Source organism: Ochotona princeps, chromosome 16 (assembly GCF_030435755.1).
Source record: "Ochotona princeps isolate mOchPri1 chromosome 16, mOchPri1.hap1, whole genome shotgun sequence".
Classification (NCBI taxonomy): domain Eukaryota; kingdom Metazoa; phylum Chordata; class Mammalia; order Lagomorpha; family Ochotonidae; genus Ochotona; species Ochotona princeps.
In genome coordinates, this window is record NC_080847.1 from 5,212,205 (window position 1) to 5,229,539 (window position 17,335).

The window sequence follows — 17,335 nt, forward strand, 5'->3', positions numbered from 1 at the left end:
GCTTCTTGTGGGGTTGGTAACCTGCCTCCTGTGCCCTGGGAAGAGGTGGAGTTGATCCCCGAGTGGCTGCAAGCCCCTTACTGGATTTGAATTACAGTCCTCTCCCTCTGAACCCCAGCCAATCAATAGCATCACTCACAGAACTGCTTCTTTGAAAGGATTCTTAGGCTCATCTTCTGAGACTCAGATTCAATAACGCCAGGGTTCCCAGGGATGGGGCCCTGCAGTTTCTCCAGCTGATTCACACGAGGAGGGCAGCGTGCAAGTTGCTGGGTTCAGCTATAGTTTCTGCCAACCATCTGTACATCTTCCAGAGATGGGCGTTCCTGGGTTCCTTTATGCACGTGTGTCTGGGATGGAGCCAGGGGTAAGACTGAGTTGAATGGCCCCGATGTGCATACAGCAGGCCTGCCTTCAGTACTTACACAGGCTGTTTGAGGACTGTGTTTCTTGTCTGCTGCAGGACCTTGTGTGTAGGGCAGGTTTGTTTGTTTTTTGATCCAGGGCTGAAGTAATATTTTGTGCAACACTTCCCATTTTCCCTTTTTTATTCCTGAGGTAGGTTTGGTGATTTTTCAAGACTAACAGTTTCTGGAAGTATCTGCCTTCACTGAGTGAAGCCTGTTCCTTGTTATAATCGCTAGTGTCATCTCGTTCTCATATCCTTCTGTCTACCCTGGGGCCAGGTCAAGCTGCTCCTTCCTTGACCTTGGTCCAGCAGACCTCTCCAGCAAATTTAGGGTTGCCTCTGGGGCTCTTACCTTTCATTTTATTTTCACTGAATCCTTCTGGGGCTTCTATTTGTATCCCATGTTTGAGATGTCAAAGATGTTTAAGAGGAGCACTTGGCCATGATAGTAGCTCTCGAGACCGCAGCTGCTGTCCTCTGGCGCCCACCTTGGGGCATTTACCTGGATGCATGGGGGTGAGCTCCTCCTCGTTCTCTTCTCAATTCTGTTCCACACACTACAATTCAGGAACAACCTTTGTTAGACAGATAAAAAGGGAAATACTTCAGCTGTCCATTTCTGAAATCCGTTGCATTTTCAGCATTAATCTTTTTCTCCTTTTATCTGTATCTGTTTGATTAGCAAGTAATGTTTTCTGCCTTGTAACCAAGCTTCACTTTTTGCCCTGCAATAGTCTATCCCTGACATAAGACCATGTTTTGGGGTTGAGGGTTCGTCTTACCTCTCTTTGCTCAGAGCACCCAACACCTGGGAGAGTTTGGTTACTGCTTGCATAATGAGGACTTGTCCTGTAATTTTTGAAAAAGTGATCAAAAGAAAATAGGTACTTTGTATTTCAAAATGTGTCAGCAACCTGGTTTGCTCCCACATCCAGAAGAGAGTTTACTGACTGTGTCAATACTCTACCTGGTAAAGTGCACCTGTCCATCTCCTTGGGGACGGAACCTAACCCTGTCTTCTTCTTGAGAGGCAGAGGAATCCATATAAATATAAACTTGACTCTGCAGGAGAGAGCTCCAGCAGTGGCAGTGGTCCCACCCTCTAATGCTCCCGGGGCTAAATCCACCCTGTACAGTCTCCTGCCTCCAACTCTGCAATGCAGCCTTGTTCTTGTTACCTTCCTTTGGTTCAGTGAGCTGCAGCATTTCATTGGGCCTGAAATTCCCTTTCTTTTCCTCCTCAGCTTGATAAAAGTCTACTGATTTGGAAGAGCTCATCCTCAGTGTCACCTCCTGCAAGAAACCTGTCTTGACTTCCCTGCCCCTTGAGAGAGCGTTAGAAACCCCTTCACTATCTTTCTGTGCCATCGCTCTTTCCCTTCCTTGGAGTTATCACCCTCTGTGTAGAGGTCATGGAGTTACATTACCCAAATCCTCTTTCAAGAATAGTCTTGGTGTGGGCAGGTATCTGGCTGAGGTGCCATGTGGAAGCCCCAGCTTCACTGCCCTCAACCTAGCTGCCTGCTAGTGCATCACCGTGTGACAATTCAAGCACTTGTGCCATCTTTGTGGAAGGCCCACCTTGAGTTCCAGGCTGCTGGCTTCAGCTCTGGCTGTTAGAGTGAATCAGAGGTTAGATCTTTTTGCCTGTCTCTGCACCCCTCATCTGTGCCTTTACCAAGATCCTGACTTTAAAGTGAAAAAAGTAAAGAGTGGACTTGATGCCTGTGCAGGAAATACAGGCAGCAGGCAGCAGGCTTCTTCCGGTCTCCATCAGCTTCAAAGAGTCATCTGGGCAAGGCCCATCCACTTGTTGTGGCTGAGTAGGGCAGGCTATTGATGACTGAGCAGGTCAGGCTGTAGATTGCTCCCTTTCAGTCTGATTCAGGTCAGTTGTGGGTCTGAACCTTGCCTCAGGTCACTGAACCAGCTGGGCTGAGGGTTTGCTGCACCTTCATCACAGCCCAGCTCTATCCCTTCTTTTCATTTCCTAGGTGCTGAGCCCCTCAAACTCCTTCCCAGTACTTGTTTATGGAAAATGCATCCCAAGCCTCCTAGTTAAATGTCTACTTGACTCCCGGAGGCCCATGGAGAGTCTCATCCACCATTGTATTTTAGCACCTATTACACTCCTGGGAGCAAATATTTATTGATCTGTTGTGTGAATGGCTGAATGAATTTGGATGACTCCAGAGGAGAATTTCACACTGGTGTTGCCCCAACCTTGGGCCAGGTATTTGCTTTTCCCTGTCACTCATGGAAACTGAACCCTTTTGGTCCACTCTCCCCATGGGGAAGCTCATGTTCATTGTGTCTCTTCGCTTTGATTCTGAATCCTTTGCCTGTCCCTGGGAGGGCTGGGCAGGGGTGCTAAGCAGCCCAGAACAGACAACCCTTTTATTCCTTTTGACGGCCTCTGGGCAGTTTGATGGGGTTATTTCCATAATCAATAAGGGAGCCCTGGCCCCCCAAACATGGAGTCTTTAAAGAGAATAGGTTTATGCAAATTGGATATTGATGGAGTAATGATTAATTGGCCCTGAGCCTTTGTTAATATGCAGTTGTAGTAACAGAGATACATTTATAATTATTTTGGTTAATTGTTCAAACGAGCATTCAAGACTTAATTGCACAGAGTAATTGAAGAACCTTGGTATTAGGATTATTTCTTACCAGAGAAAAATCAAAGTTGTTTAACTAGTTGGGTTCCTGTGCCAAGGAGGGCAGGTGGAAGCTGGTTCTTTGACGTCTTTTATGTCTCAAATGGGAAGCAGCAGTCATCCACTGTCAGTTCTTGTGTTTGCAGAGTGTTGGGAATAAGACTCTTGGGCTTTGGCAGACCACTGCTCCAACTTTGCTACTTCAGAAAGCTGTGTGGTATGGAGCAGTTTACTTAGCTTCTTGGAGCTATAGTTTCCACTTCTGTAAAATAAGAGAATTGGCACTTGGCTTACATAGTGATGCCAAACATTGATGAGACCATTTCCAAAAAGCCTTAGTTTGGGGCACAGCATGCAGGAAACAGTCATGGCCATGCAGGGATGAGACCAGTGATGGTGAACTGGGGCTCCCACTCCTGTGGACCTCATGCACATGAAGGGGGGAGGTAGTGGCAAGAGGCATAAGCATCCTTATAAAGCTTATTTAAAATCATAGAAATTGTGAAAGGTGAGAGGAGCCCTTTTGGGCCTTCACAGAGTGGCTGGCCTGACTTCCCACTTTAGAGTGATCTAGTTTCTGAAGGGAGTTGTCACACTTTTACTTACCTTCATTAGAATTCTGCAGTCTCTCCATCCCGCGTCATCCCTACCTTTCTACCTCCAGCAACTGCTGTTTCACTCTCCATCCTCTGTAAGGCCAACTTTTTTGGTTTCATCATGTGAGAGAAACGTGTAGTATTTGCCTTTTTGTGTTTGTTTTGTTTCATTTTTGTCCTCCCAGGAAGGATCTTGCTGGTAAGGCAGGAGTGTGTGCAGACCCTTCTTGAAGCTATTTTGTGCAATAAATATGGCCAGTCAGTTGGTCTTCTCACTGTGCAGTAAAGGATTGGGTTGTGTCTAACCACTGGGGACCAAACTTAATGGTCTTAGCATGTATGTAGCTGTTGCCTCTCCTGAATGTTAGTCACTTCTTCCTATGGTGATCACTATGGTCCCTGTGCTGCCAGGAGCTTCATTGAGTTCAGAAGAATCCTGTGAATATGGAGCACACAGAGTGATCCCAGGTCGTGTATAATGCATACTGGATACCGACATGTTAGTTTATTAGTTATTATTGCTGGGTATTCCTGACAGCAGGAAGGAAGGCACTTGGAGAAACTGGGGGACAGGAGAGAGGCTCAACATTGAGTGTTGAGAACAGAGTTGAGCCACACATCCTAAAAGAACCCATACTTTTTTAGAAACTGTGAAGTCTTGCTCCTAAAGGTGTCTGTGGTCTAGGTGAATGATAGAGGGTTGACCTCTAATATTTAGTTAGCAATTGCCTCCCATGAGCAAGGGTTCAAATTTTGAAGGATTGCCAAGAAATTATTTTTGCGAACGTTTTTCACCCACTACTTGAGAGAAAGTATTCACATGAGTGTTTATTGTATGGTAGTGAGTTAGTGATTTTGTGACTATAGAATTTTATTGTCTGCAAGGATTTCATTCTGTATTTCTCTTTTCCTTTTTATCTGCCTTCTTCCTTTCCACTCTTCTCCTTGCCCACCTTTATTAACCTCTTGGTCTTCCCTGTGTTTTTCTCTCTCATGCACACTAAAGAGACCAGATGTCCTTGCCGGCATCTTATGGTCTCACTGGGTGCTCCCTGGAACTGAGTAGGATGGAGTGGTTAATTCAAGGCACAGGGCATCCATTTGGCATTGCTCAAGGACATTTTCCAGTAACTTCCAACTTCTCTTCTCCCATTTCATTTTCTCCATTATATAAACAATGCTCCTTTTCCTGTCCAAATGTAAGCAAGAAGCAGCCATTTGTTCCATTAATGTGACCATCTTTTACTCCTGCATGCTCTTTGCCCCGTATTTCTGTCCTCTTCCACACCAACCTGCTTCATTCAGACCAGATAATATATCTCCCCTGACACATGTTTCAGGAAACAAACAAATATCCTAATAAGCAGCAGTAACTCCTTGAGTTAATTTGCTTCCTTGTCTTTACCTGGCAGCTGTACCATCCTATGGCCTTCATCAGCTTTGAGGCTGCCAGGTTGTACAGAGGCAGCCAGATGCACAATTACATTTCTGGAGGCAGTGCCCTGACCTCTCTGCTGCAGATCCAGACTCTGCTTGGGGTGGGGTCCCTGCCTGCCTCAGTCCTCGCAGGTGACGTCGAGTCTGCCTTCTCCCACCTACCCTGAGAGTACCCTCCTTTATCCCCTGGGTCCCAACCTTGCTGGCTGCACCCAGGCATTGCAGAGCAGGGGATTTAAGAGCCTTTAGAGTCTTGCAAGTCTTGGCTCACTCTTCTTTACTTCACTTTTTGCCTACCTGAAGAGCTTGAGACCAGGAAGCGAAGGGCTGCTCCTCATGGCAGGTATAATCCAGGTGTTTCAGAGGTAGCAATGATTCTTGAGATCACTGTCCATTGTACCCAGAGGGACTGGCTGTCTTCTCATTCATTGCACACACCTGCTAAACAAAACAGTTTTTCAGTTGAGAAGTATCCAAGGAGAGACACTGTGTAGAATATTTGTTACTGACTGTAAGGGTGTTAATATGATAAAGTTGTTGAGACTCTGATTTGAACAATCTAAGATTAAGTCACTTTAAATAAGAATGGGAGTTTATTAGCTAATGGAACCACAAAACCAAGTTGTTGTGACTTCAGGCATGGCTAGCTCCAGAGACCAAAGCAGTGCTTTTGTGACCATTTCCACTGGTTTGCTTTTCTTTATCAGAGAGGCAAACTGGCATCTGTACCTTTCCTCTTTCAGGAACGACAGCTGCAAATTGTACCATTCCAATTTCTGTTATCCAGGGACACTATTTTATTTTTCTCTACAGTTCATAAAATCTTTGGAGCTATAGGTTGAATCCATTGAATCTTCATGGGCCCTATCCTGTTTGGCTATACTTGGTCAGAGATCTGCCTAGGAGCCCAATGTTCAGTGATCTGGTAAAAATTTCTAGACAGGTCTAGATAGACCACACAGATGAGAGTTACCAATGTGTGTTTTAAGCAAGAACTCTGAGGCTTTCTTTGACATCAGAAAGCCCCACAACTGTCTTAGGTTTACTGGTATACCATTTTGCATCTGTTTAATATCAACTGGTATCTTTACACTGAAGACTTATCTCTGTCAGAGATGGCATGCTATTTATATCTTAATTTTTTCTTGACAGTCTCTGCCTTTCAAAGTATAATATTTATTCCATTAGCATTTGATGCAATTATGGATGCTAAAATTTAGGCATTCTAGTGTACTATTTGTTTTCTGTTTTTTTTTCCTTTTAAAATTTTGTTCCTTTGTTCCTTGTCCATCTTCTTTGGGGTATCTAAATATATATTAGATTGTAATATTTGCAAATTGGAGGCAGGATTGTGATGCAGTGAATTAAGTCACTTCTTGCAACGCCAGCATCCAATATCAAAGATACTGTTTGAGCCCCAGCTGCTCTGCTTCTGATCCAGCTCCCTGATAATGTGCCTGGGAATGTAACAAAGGGTGTCCTAAATGCTTGGTCCCCTGCCACGTATGCAGGAGACCCAGGTGGAGTTCTTGGCTCCTTGCTCCTGGCCTCAACCATTGCAGTCATTAGGGGGTGAGCGGTGTATGGAAATTTTTTCACTTGTATTTCTCTCTCTCTCTGCCTTCCAAATAAAATAAGTATTTAAAAAATAACTTTTAAACAGGATTATTCCCAATATGAAATTAGAAACGCTTTAAACTCTGCAACTTTTTGGGTGCCAACATGATTGTGGACCTTTTTGACTTTTGGAGCATTTCAAGATGTAACATTTTCAAAGTAGAGGTGCTCAGCTCACAAAGTCTATGCAAATATCCAAAAATCAGAATAACTGAAATCTGAAATACTTGTTGTCCTGAGAATTTTAGATGAGCATTACTAAACCTGTTGGCTAAGTTTGTTTTTGGTGGCTTGTCTAGGTCATTGTATAGGTAACCCATAACTATGCACACTCTTGTTAGAGTTGGTATGTACGCTTCGTATTTGCTTTTACCCCTTTAACCCAAAGATTGGCAAACAGTGGCTCGCAGGCCAAATCTTGCCTGGTTATCACTGGTTTTTGTAAATGCAGTTTTACTGGACCCTGTCCATGCTCAGCTGTTCACACACTGCCTGCGGTTGCTTTTGTATGTCAGCAGTAGAACCAAGTACTTAACAGCAGCGCAGATAGGAACCCTAGAGTCTCACACGTGCCCTGTTTGACGCTTTATGTGCAGGGTTTGCTAACCCTGCTTTAGGCAGTCATGGGCATTTGGAAGAAACTGAGAGGAAGGAAAAGCTTTGTGCAGATTCCCAGGTACTCACTGTAGATGGGGCTCCTTGTTGTCTGCGAGGCTCCCTATCTCTGTGTGACTTCCTCTTTGGCCTAGAAGAGCTCCTCTGGCATACCCTGGAGTGAAGGTTTCCGGATGGTTGGTCCTGTCTTACAATTCTCCACACCCTTCCAGAATCTATCCGCATTAGTCTACGCTCCGGTACCTCAAAGTAGCTTTATATATTGTTCAGTTTCCAGTTGTTATCCAGGGAAACAATCTTTTTGATAGGAGCTGCTCAACGAGGACTAGAAGTAGAACCTCTGATAGCCTCAGGTGTAATGGTAAATTGTGTGTTACAAGCTGTCCTCCATCAGGGGCAGGATATTCCATAGGGAGAGGTAGTAAGGAGCTTTTCCTGAGGTCACAGTGGCTTCGGCAAGCTGCTCTCATTGTTAGCTTTACAGTGCTAACACTGTTTTTGTGAGCCTATGTGCCATGACCACATGGGTAATTTCAGTACATCCTTATGTAAATCCTCTGATGTGGACAGAAGGCCTGCGGCTTGAGTGGGGTGCTCAGGGTCACAGAGTCAGTGATGGGGCTGCCATCAGTCCAGGTTATCTGATGGTAGAACTCATGCCGCAACCAACACTGTGCACAGGTCTTCCTGGACATCTCCTGCCTCACATGATTATCTCTGATGGGTTTCTGCCTACACAGACATAACCTTCCAGAGTATATGATCAGGCCTTTCTTTTGGGGGCAACTACCATAGCAACAGTGCTCTGCGCTGCCCCAAATAAGTGTCTCGTCATGTGGGCATTGGGAGGCTATGTGAACTTTGCAGGAGAATGAGCAGAGGACATGAGTGCTAGATTGCAGGCTAAGTGAGGCAGGGGGCTGGAGCACAGGAGTGGGTTTGATTCTGGACAGAGATCCTCAAGCTACAACTGAAAAAGGACTGTTTCATCTGTAAAAAGCAAAATTGATGGGAGATGGCAACTGGGGCTCAAATGAGTAAAAAGGGATGAGTTTCACAATCAAGGGGGAGATAGCCACAATCAGAAAAATGTCTGGATGATGTCTGGAGAGTCCAGAATTGTCTGCCTCTTGCCCAGGCAGTTGCAAGAAATATACCTTTGTGTCCCTCTTAAAAGTTTCAGCTTCTGGAATTTGGCCCCTGATAGCAGGTGCACAATAAATCCTCACTGAATTAAATTAAAATGTTTAAGGAGCCATTTCCTTAGCCAGGCCTTTCTCTACTGTCAAGGAAGAATTTATTTAGCAGGACCTAGACTTTGGCAAACGGATTCTACTTCTCTTGGCTGGTCCATGACCGTGATTTAAGATGCTGATGTTTGCAGCCCAGTGTTGTTAGTTGGGGGAGAGATGTGGCTTAAAGGTTTGGAAAAAAGAAACTCCAAAAATAATACTTGGTTTAGTCTCTGGTCTTCCTAGATGCTTCTGGATCCTCGAAATAGACATGACAAAGGCAAAATTCTCTCAGAAGGCAATTATTCATTTTTTTTGTCACAAATATAATTACTTTGGCACCTGCACCATTAGCTTCAGACTGCCACTATGTAAGAGGCAGGGAATAATCATGGAGTTGGTCCAGTGTCTGGGGCAAGTTTTCTTTATTTTGCCTGTTTTGCCATTTTCTCTTCCAACACTGTGTTCAAATTAACGTGTATCTGCTGCAGGAATGGTGTGCTCTGAGATGAACAATTAGCTACCAGTGGGAGCTGGCCTGCTCTTGGTGAACCTTTCCTGTTCCTGACCAGTAGCAAAACATTTCCTCCTCTAAGCAGAAAGGCACTTTTCTTCTCCAGACGCCCAGAGCTAAGATGGAGTGTCCTGGCCAGGCCTTAATGATCACCTGTTTCTCAAGCCGACAGTTACAGCAGCTGGAATGGGCCCTGTGATTCAGTGAGGCAAGACCGAGAGGAGACGTTTTGATTTTAGTCATGAGTACTGGGTGGCTGCTCGGAATCCAAGTGCTTATTCAACTTTGGCCAAAGCCAGCTCTTGTCCCAAGTACTGACCCAGTCTGAGAGGCCGACCTTCTGCCAGAAGGGCAACCAATTTGTGCTTCTTCAGCAGGAACAAGGAAAGGGCAGGGAATAAGGGATATCTCTCAGTACTGGTCTGTTCCTACAAACCCTCCCAACTCTACCCTTCCCGCTCCCCACCCAGTCTGTCTTAGCCACAGGGCAGTGTAGCAAAATGCTCAGGGAGCTGTTAAATTCTCTGGGGTTTAGCACCTGGGCTCAGCCAGAAAGAAAAAGCAGCAGCCTGCACATGTATGTGCTGGAACCTTCCTTATTGGTCTGTGGAGTTGGCCGTCCCAATCCCTCCAGGAAAAATAACAGAAGTGGTCTCTGTTTGCTTAATTATGTGGGATTCTCTGCTAGCTTACAGCGATTTCTCTTGTAGACGTGAGACATTTAGCAAAGTTCCAAACAACTGGGCAAAGCAGAGCCTGCGTTTGAGCTCCTGTCGATGAGTGCCGAGGCTCACAATGCAGTGGGACGTTTTCGTTGATTTCATCTTGAATCCTTCAGCAGCACACAGGCTGCTTCTGAGCTCAGTTGTCTACTTCTGTTCCATTTGACATCAAAGCCCCTTTCAGAAAGCATTTTTCTGCCTTTGGTGCTTCTTTATCAGGTATTATTCCTGCATATTTTAAGTGAACAGGCAAAACAAAAATGGTAATGATTTTAACAGTGTCTGTGACCCCACCGTAGAAGTCAGTGATTTCATGTTTATCCTCATATTCGTAAGTACTTTATAAAGCAATACCAAATGCATGCTTCTCGAATACTCTACCCCGTGGAGTTGCAAAACCATTTTAATGATTGCTCAGTATCTCATTCTACTGTTGCAAAAATATTCATTAAAATTATCCCTAAATATTTAACATTTACATTTTTTCAAAGGATTATCTTTTAGAGAAAATAGATACTGAATTAATGCATGTATAATTTCTGTTGGTTTACAATTTTGGGCAAAATTCATAGAAGCTGAGTCATTATATTTTCATGAGTCATGTAACCTTGTCCATAGTTTCAGGTGTGGTCATGCCAGTGAATGAAAGCATGAGCGAACAGAGTCCACTGAAATCTCACCAGAATTTGGTGTTACATTTTGTGCAGTTTTGTAATATTCAAAGAGTGTCTTACTCTCACTTAATTACCATATATTTGGTTTCTCTCCAAGCTTTTGATCTTTCTAGCAAAAGAGGCCTGGCTGTTCCAAGCTAATCAAAGGCAGAGTGTTTCCTTGGCTTTAAAGTATACCAATCATTTCTCTAAGAGCTGTACATTCCTCTAGTTTTTCTTTCCAAACACAAAAATAAGTTATCCAGACATATGAGATTGTCAGTATCTGTAAAACCCAGAGTTATGTTTGCTACATGGGAAAATATTTTTCATAATTGTTTCTTTTCTTACAGTTGAGACGTCATCTTTGTTATCCACTATGCGTTCAGAGGGTACTTTTCAGTCCTTTTCCAAGTGGACCCCCTGAGCAATACTTGGCCCTGGTTCGCTCTGGCTTCCACTGGGGTCTGCAGTCTCCTCCTCTCAGGTTTATTCCTTGTGTCTAGTTGTTCTTTAGTGTTCTTTGTTGTCTTTCTGTCCTATCACCTCGACACTGAATGTGGGAAATTCCTTGACTTTAGTCTTAGGTCCTCATCTCTTCTGTTTTCCTTGGGCAATATCATCCACATCAAGAAATGTCCATTGGCATCTCTGTATCATGTTTTCTAAATCTGAATCTTCATCCCAAATCTACCAGTGGGGACACATAAACCTGCGTGTCATCAGAGTATCCACATTTGTCTTCAGTAAGTGAGGCTGACTCTGATGGACCTCCTCTTGCTGCCAGCCTCCCAGACCTGGTCCTTTCCTGAAGTCTGTATCTTGGCACAGGGCATGTCAGGCAAACCAGGAGCAGAGCAGCACCATGGTGCCCATGTACCCTGAGTCCCCACACCTGTGTCAAAGTCAAGTCCTGCTGACTTGCCTTCATCCATTCTGCACTCATTTTCACCATCACTTTAGTCATCATTGGCAGTTCACACAAGCCCATCTTCCCATGTCTACCTGACTCCCCCACCCCGTTCAATCCTGTTTTTACTTTGCTGTAAAACCTCTGTGACTTTACATTAGTTTGAGGGTAGGGACTAAAGAAGCCTCTCACAATGGCCCAGGAGGCCCCCACCACAATCCCATCCTGGTCTGTTCTCTAGCTTCGTCTCCTGGGCTTATGCTGTCTCTCCATGCCTTAACCTTACGTGAGTGTTCTTTCTGTTGTCCACATGTCCCACATTCCCTCTCCTACTGATTCTTTGTGCATGCTATTGTCCCCCTGCCTTCTGCCCTCAGCCACCCATTTGGCACAGTTGCACTTCCCCTTTGACAGTAACTCATTTTAAGGATACTGGTTGCTTTATTGCAACCAGAACAGTTATGTCCTCACTATCCATAACCTTCATCTGCATACAAATGAGTCTTTTCCCATGGATTGTCTTTTGCTAAAAGGAACTATTTCCTACAAGAGTAAGCTTGGCCAGTGTGAGCATGCTAAGTGCCCAACAATCAGGAGTGTTTCTGATGTGCCTTCTAAACTCCAATGCCTCTTCTCGCTCCCACTCCTGAGGTTTGACTGCTGCCACTTTTCTCTCTGCCCAGTAGGGCTTCGCTCATTCTCCTGCAGGTATGGTATCTGAGAGTATTCCCCATGGTGCCCTTGTTGCCCTTGTCTGGGTAGTTATAGCTTCTTCCCTGAAACCGGGACTTCAGCCCTCATATTCATGTTTTAGATCTCAGCCCTTGTTTCTCAAGCCTCCCACTCATCAGTGTTGTTGCTCGATGTACTGAGTGGTATGTGTCTTCTCCACCAAACCCTGAGATCCTTGAGAGCTGGATGCTCATCAGGGCACAAGGGATGTGCCCATTAAACCCAGTCAGTTCTCTTTGTGCAGGATTGTATATTCCTTGGTGTCACCACACACATTGAATTAATGAATGCTAAACTCCTAAGAGAAGTACAGAACTACAAGTGGTTTTTTTTTCTAAGATTTATTTCTTTTCACCGGGAATTCAGAATTATTGAGAGAAGGACAGACAGAGAGAAGGATCTTTCACCCTCTGGTTCGCCCCGCAATGGCCAGAGCTGAGACGATCTGAAGCCAGGAGGCAGGAGTTTCTTGCAGGTCTCCCATGTGGGTGCAGGGTGCCCAGGTTTGGGGCTATCCTTGGCTGCCTTCCCAGGCCACAAACAGGGAGCTGGATGGGAAGTAGAGGAGCCGGGACAGAAACCTACACCCGTTTGAGATCCCAGAGCATGCAAGGTGAGGACCCAAGCCAGTAGGCTACCATTCTGGGCCCAGAAATATGAGGTTTTGAACCTCTGGTCACAGCTCTATTGCCTATAGACCAATACATAATGTTGTTTTGTGTATGTTCAGTTAAAGACCCCCTTATTAACCTGTTCTGGTAACTTATTAACATGGATTGTGCAGCCCCATAGTAGTATAACTTAAGCCTAAGTGGGGCTTATGCATTTTCCACACCTTCTAGCCTTCGTTTTGTTTTTTTTTTAAGATTTATTTGTTTTTATTGCAAAGTCAGATATACAGAGAGGAAGATCTTCTGTCTAATAATTTACTTCCAAAGTAACCACAATGGCCAGAGCTGTACCTATCTGAAGCCAGGAGCCTGGAACCTCTTCCAGGTCTCCCACGTGGGTGCAGGGTCCCAAGGCTTTGGGCTGTCCTCAACTGCTTTTCTGGGCCACAAGCAGGGAGCTGGATAGGAAGTGGGGTTACTGGGATTAGAACTGGTGCCCCTAGGGAATCCCGATTGCATGTAAGGTGAGGACTTTAGCTGCTACACTATCGTGCCGGGCCTGTGGTAGCCTTCTTAAGCTTACAACCAGTAGCTGGCATGTCAGCGTACTGTCGGGAACCTTTTGAAACAGCAAAGCCACCACCAAAAGGGTACAGATATGTCAACCATGGCACTAAGGACACCGAAGAACAGCACCTGTCAGTAGCGTGGATGCTGAGACTAGAAGGTGGACTGCCACCTTGTTGAACCTCAACTGGGAGCATACTGGTCAGGTTACTTGATTTTCTCACTTTTGTTTGCATGTCTACAAGTGACTACCAAAGGGTTGAGAGTATTGATTGATGTTGGGGTAATACGTAATACAGCAAGGAAGCAGATTTGCAAATATGGAATCTAAATAACAAGGATGGGCAAATTTTTTTAAACAGATATACTAATTATCACCCCTCTTAGAGTGCAGCATTTGGTAATGACCTCTTCTGCTGAGTCTTCGCTGGTTGGCATCAGAACTTGCTATGGCCAGTGAAATCATAACAAGCATTAAGCAAATAGTGGCTTAGAAAGTCCTTTTACATGGAAACTTGTGTCCTCTTGGTGTTTTCTGCAACTATGTATCCACCAGCACATGCATAAAGCCAGGCCAGGTTGATAGATTATGGGACTTTTGCGAAAATTGTGCTAATCCCATGATCTATCTGAAGCTAGAGCCTACCTCTGAACATGTGGTTGAGATCACTGTAGATCATCTGTTTCAGCCATATGACCTTGAGCAGGAAGAATTACCTGCAACAGATTCCTACGAGTATAATTGTTCAGGAGATAGCATGGGTGTTCTTGCTGTTGGCAGATGCGAATACCTGAGACTGTGAGGAAGAGTGAAGTTATCATAAAGATATAGGCTGAATTTTGGGAATGATAAAAATATCCCAAGTTTATACAATCAGGACTTTAAAAATATCTGTTTGTTATTTGAAAACAGAATGGCTGAGAAAAACATGCGAGCGTGTGCACACACTCACGCACACACACACACACAGCAGCTATTTTCCATCCAGTGCTTCACTCCCCAGGTGGCTGAAAGGAGTCTGGAACTTCATCTAGATCTCTCACATGGGCAGCAGAAGTCCAAGTACTAATGCCTTTCCAGCCACATGACAGGGACCTAGAAGCTGAACAGCTAGAACTTGAACCAATGGGGGATATTGGTATCTATCCAAAGGGAAAGCTTAATTTGCACTACCAAGAAGCTTTCCTGGGGTCCTCTTTTTAGTAAATAGAGTCCTGGCCTTCTCCTCTTATGGGAAAAGTGAAGGGAAGATGTTATGCTAGCTGGCCTGGGGTGAATGTGGACACCCAAATCAATCATTTAATTCCCTGGGTATACATTCTTAACATGTCCTATGTTGTCCTGGGTCCAGCTGAGGAGTTGGCCACAGGATGAAGTAGCTGTCCCTGTTGTTGTAGCCTAAGACTCGTCTAGAGGCACGAATCTTCCAGGACCGCTTCTTTCTGACAGATCTTCTTCTGATGCTCACAGACTTCACGTGTAGATTTCCTAATGCCGGGCTTGAAAGCGCTTGCAAAATCCCTCAATATCATTTATCTCAGGCAGCAGTGTGTCTTTGGGAAAAAGAAATCGTTGCGTCAAGAACCAGAGCAGCAATTAAAAGTACAGAGGTCTATGAGGGTAAAAGTAAATTGAATTGGAAATGGGATGTACACCAAACTTTGAAAAAAGCCAAGAACTAGTCATTCAGGAAGCCTACAAAGTTATTTTTTAAAGGAGGCCTTTTCAGTGGTTCCCATTTTATTTATTTTTTTAATGCTTCAGCGACTAAAAATGGCAAAAACATTTATTTGTATAAAAAGAAATCACTTGTATGCAAAGTTGCAGCTGCTTCTTATAGGTATACAAATGAATAAAAGCCCTAGGACATGCTGGGCTTTTTTTTTCCTTCTTTCTTATAATAGAAATCTTGATTTCCTCTGCAGCACTGAGTTGTGAATCCCTCATTCAGTAGTATCTTGGAGTTTGCAGTGGATTCAGAGCAAGAAACAGAACAGTAAGATGATGTACATCCTGGTCATGTCTCATCAGATGCATTTTGCTCTTACGCTTTTGAGAAATGCAGCTGTCTTAAGTAAACAAGGAAAATTGAAATTCTAATGTTGATGGTAACAATTAGTAATATTTATTTCTAGTTGTATTTTGCCCTCTTTTTCCCATCCCCTGTCTTCATTTTGAAAATATTTTTTCCTTCCAATAATGTTCAAAAACAGGGAAGTGATATAAAATTATTTAGAGCAGAAACAAGTAAGCATTGTATACTTTGATTTACTTTTCCTTGGTGACTCCGAAGGGTAGGGGCTGGGAACGGTGTGGCGAAGAAATCTGTGTGTAGCACAGACCAGCATGAAGTTCTTACAAGGAGGAACAAGGAGTCAATTATTCAGAGCCCCTTTAATGCTGGTTTATTTCATCTTTTAATTAAAATGTTTTCTGCATTTGGAAGGCAGAGTTTCCCAAAGAGGTCTTATCTACTAGTCAACGCCTCCAGTGCCTGTAACAGCCTGAGCTGCGACAGGACAAATCCGGGAGACAGTGCGTCAGTCCAGCTCTGCCACACGGGTGTGAGGGACCCAAGTGCTGGGGCTGTCACCTGCTGCCTCTCAGGGTGTGCATCAGCAGGAAGCCAGACTCAGGAGCAGAGTCCTATTTGGACAAAAGAGTATCAAACATCTCACCCTGCACGCCCACCCAGGACACACACACTTGTTTATTTTTTCCTCATCGCTCCAAAAGGCAGCAGAGCTGGAGCTGGCGAGGCTGTTGAAAATCCCACCTATGGCTCCAGGATGGGGAGAGATGGTCTGTGCAGAGTGGACTCCAAGGGGCTTACTTTTTGCTAAGATGCCCTGTTCGGCCTGTGCTCTGACTCGGTCTTAAGCAGTTCTTAATCAGTGGTGACAGTGTCCTGCCAATGACATTAGGCAATGCCTACGGATATTTTGAATTCCACCCCTAGAGGTCATAAGGGCTGTTGCCATTTTGTGGGAAACAATGCCCAGAGCCATCTCCACAAACCATTATTATCTGTACAGAGTGTCTGTGTGTCATGGTTAAGAAGCTCTGTGGTGGTGCAGCAAGGCTGTGTTTGGAACCTCTAGAAAGGCTGTCACTCACAGAAGATTCAAGGTGTTTGTGAAGGGTGGTTGGTACATCATGGGGTGTTTTGTCACTGAGGAATCAGAGGAAGTCAGTCACATCAAGGCTAGAACTCAGACTGCCAACGTCTGTGTGTGTCTGTCCACTGCAGAGGACCTGGGGATGTGGTAACAGGAACGTCCAAGGAATTGACAGTGACGAGGCTGTGCCACAAAATGGAAAGGACTGGGACTTAGAGCCCAAAGGCTTGATGTGGACCTCTCTTTCTGGAGTGTGACCTTGGTCCTGACTCTTCACCCCATCTAAGTCAGTTTCCTTGACTGAAATGAGAGCTTTTTATTACAATATCTCTAAGTTTCTTTCCACTTGTAGCTTCTCAGGCTTTTGACCACATTGATTTCTGCCTTGCCTGGGAAGGATTTGCAGCAGCTGATCCTCTGATCTGCATTGCATTGCCCCAGAGTTACCAGCATCTAAGAAGAATTTTCCAAACCAACACACTCTTTATTCATGTTTCTCACACTTTCCCTTTAACCATGTTGGGAAAGATCAGAGTATTAGCTCATCTTATAGTGGACCAAACTGAGGAGCAAGGCGTGGGCTTGCAGGGCTTGTGTGTGGTTAGATGCTGGATTACAAAGGAGCAGTTCCAGTGGTCCTCACCAAGCTGCCTGGTGAATGGAGACATCACATAAATGTTAGCTGGCCACATGCACCTGTATTTGGTTTACTGGGAAACATGCTAACCACGTTCATCTAAGGGATGTGTCGACCCAGGGGTGAAATCTCAAAGCTAGACAGTAAGGAGAAACTATGTGGAGTTGGGCAAAAGCATCAGCGTTCCTTGCACCCAGCCACCGACAGAAATCAGGACAGACTGACTGGTAGAAGTAGACTTCATCCGAGGGAGTCTCCCCTAGGACATCCAGCTGCTTGTTATACGAGTGTCTGCCAAGGGGA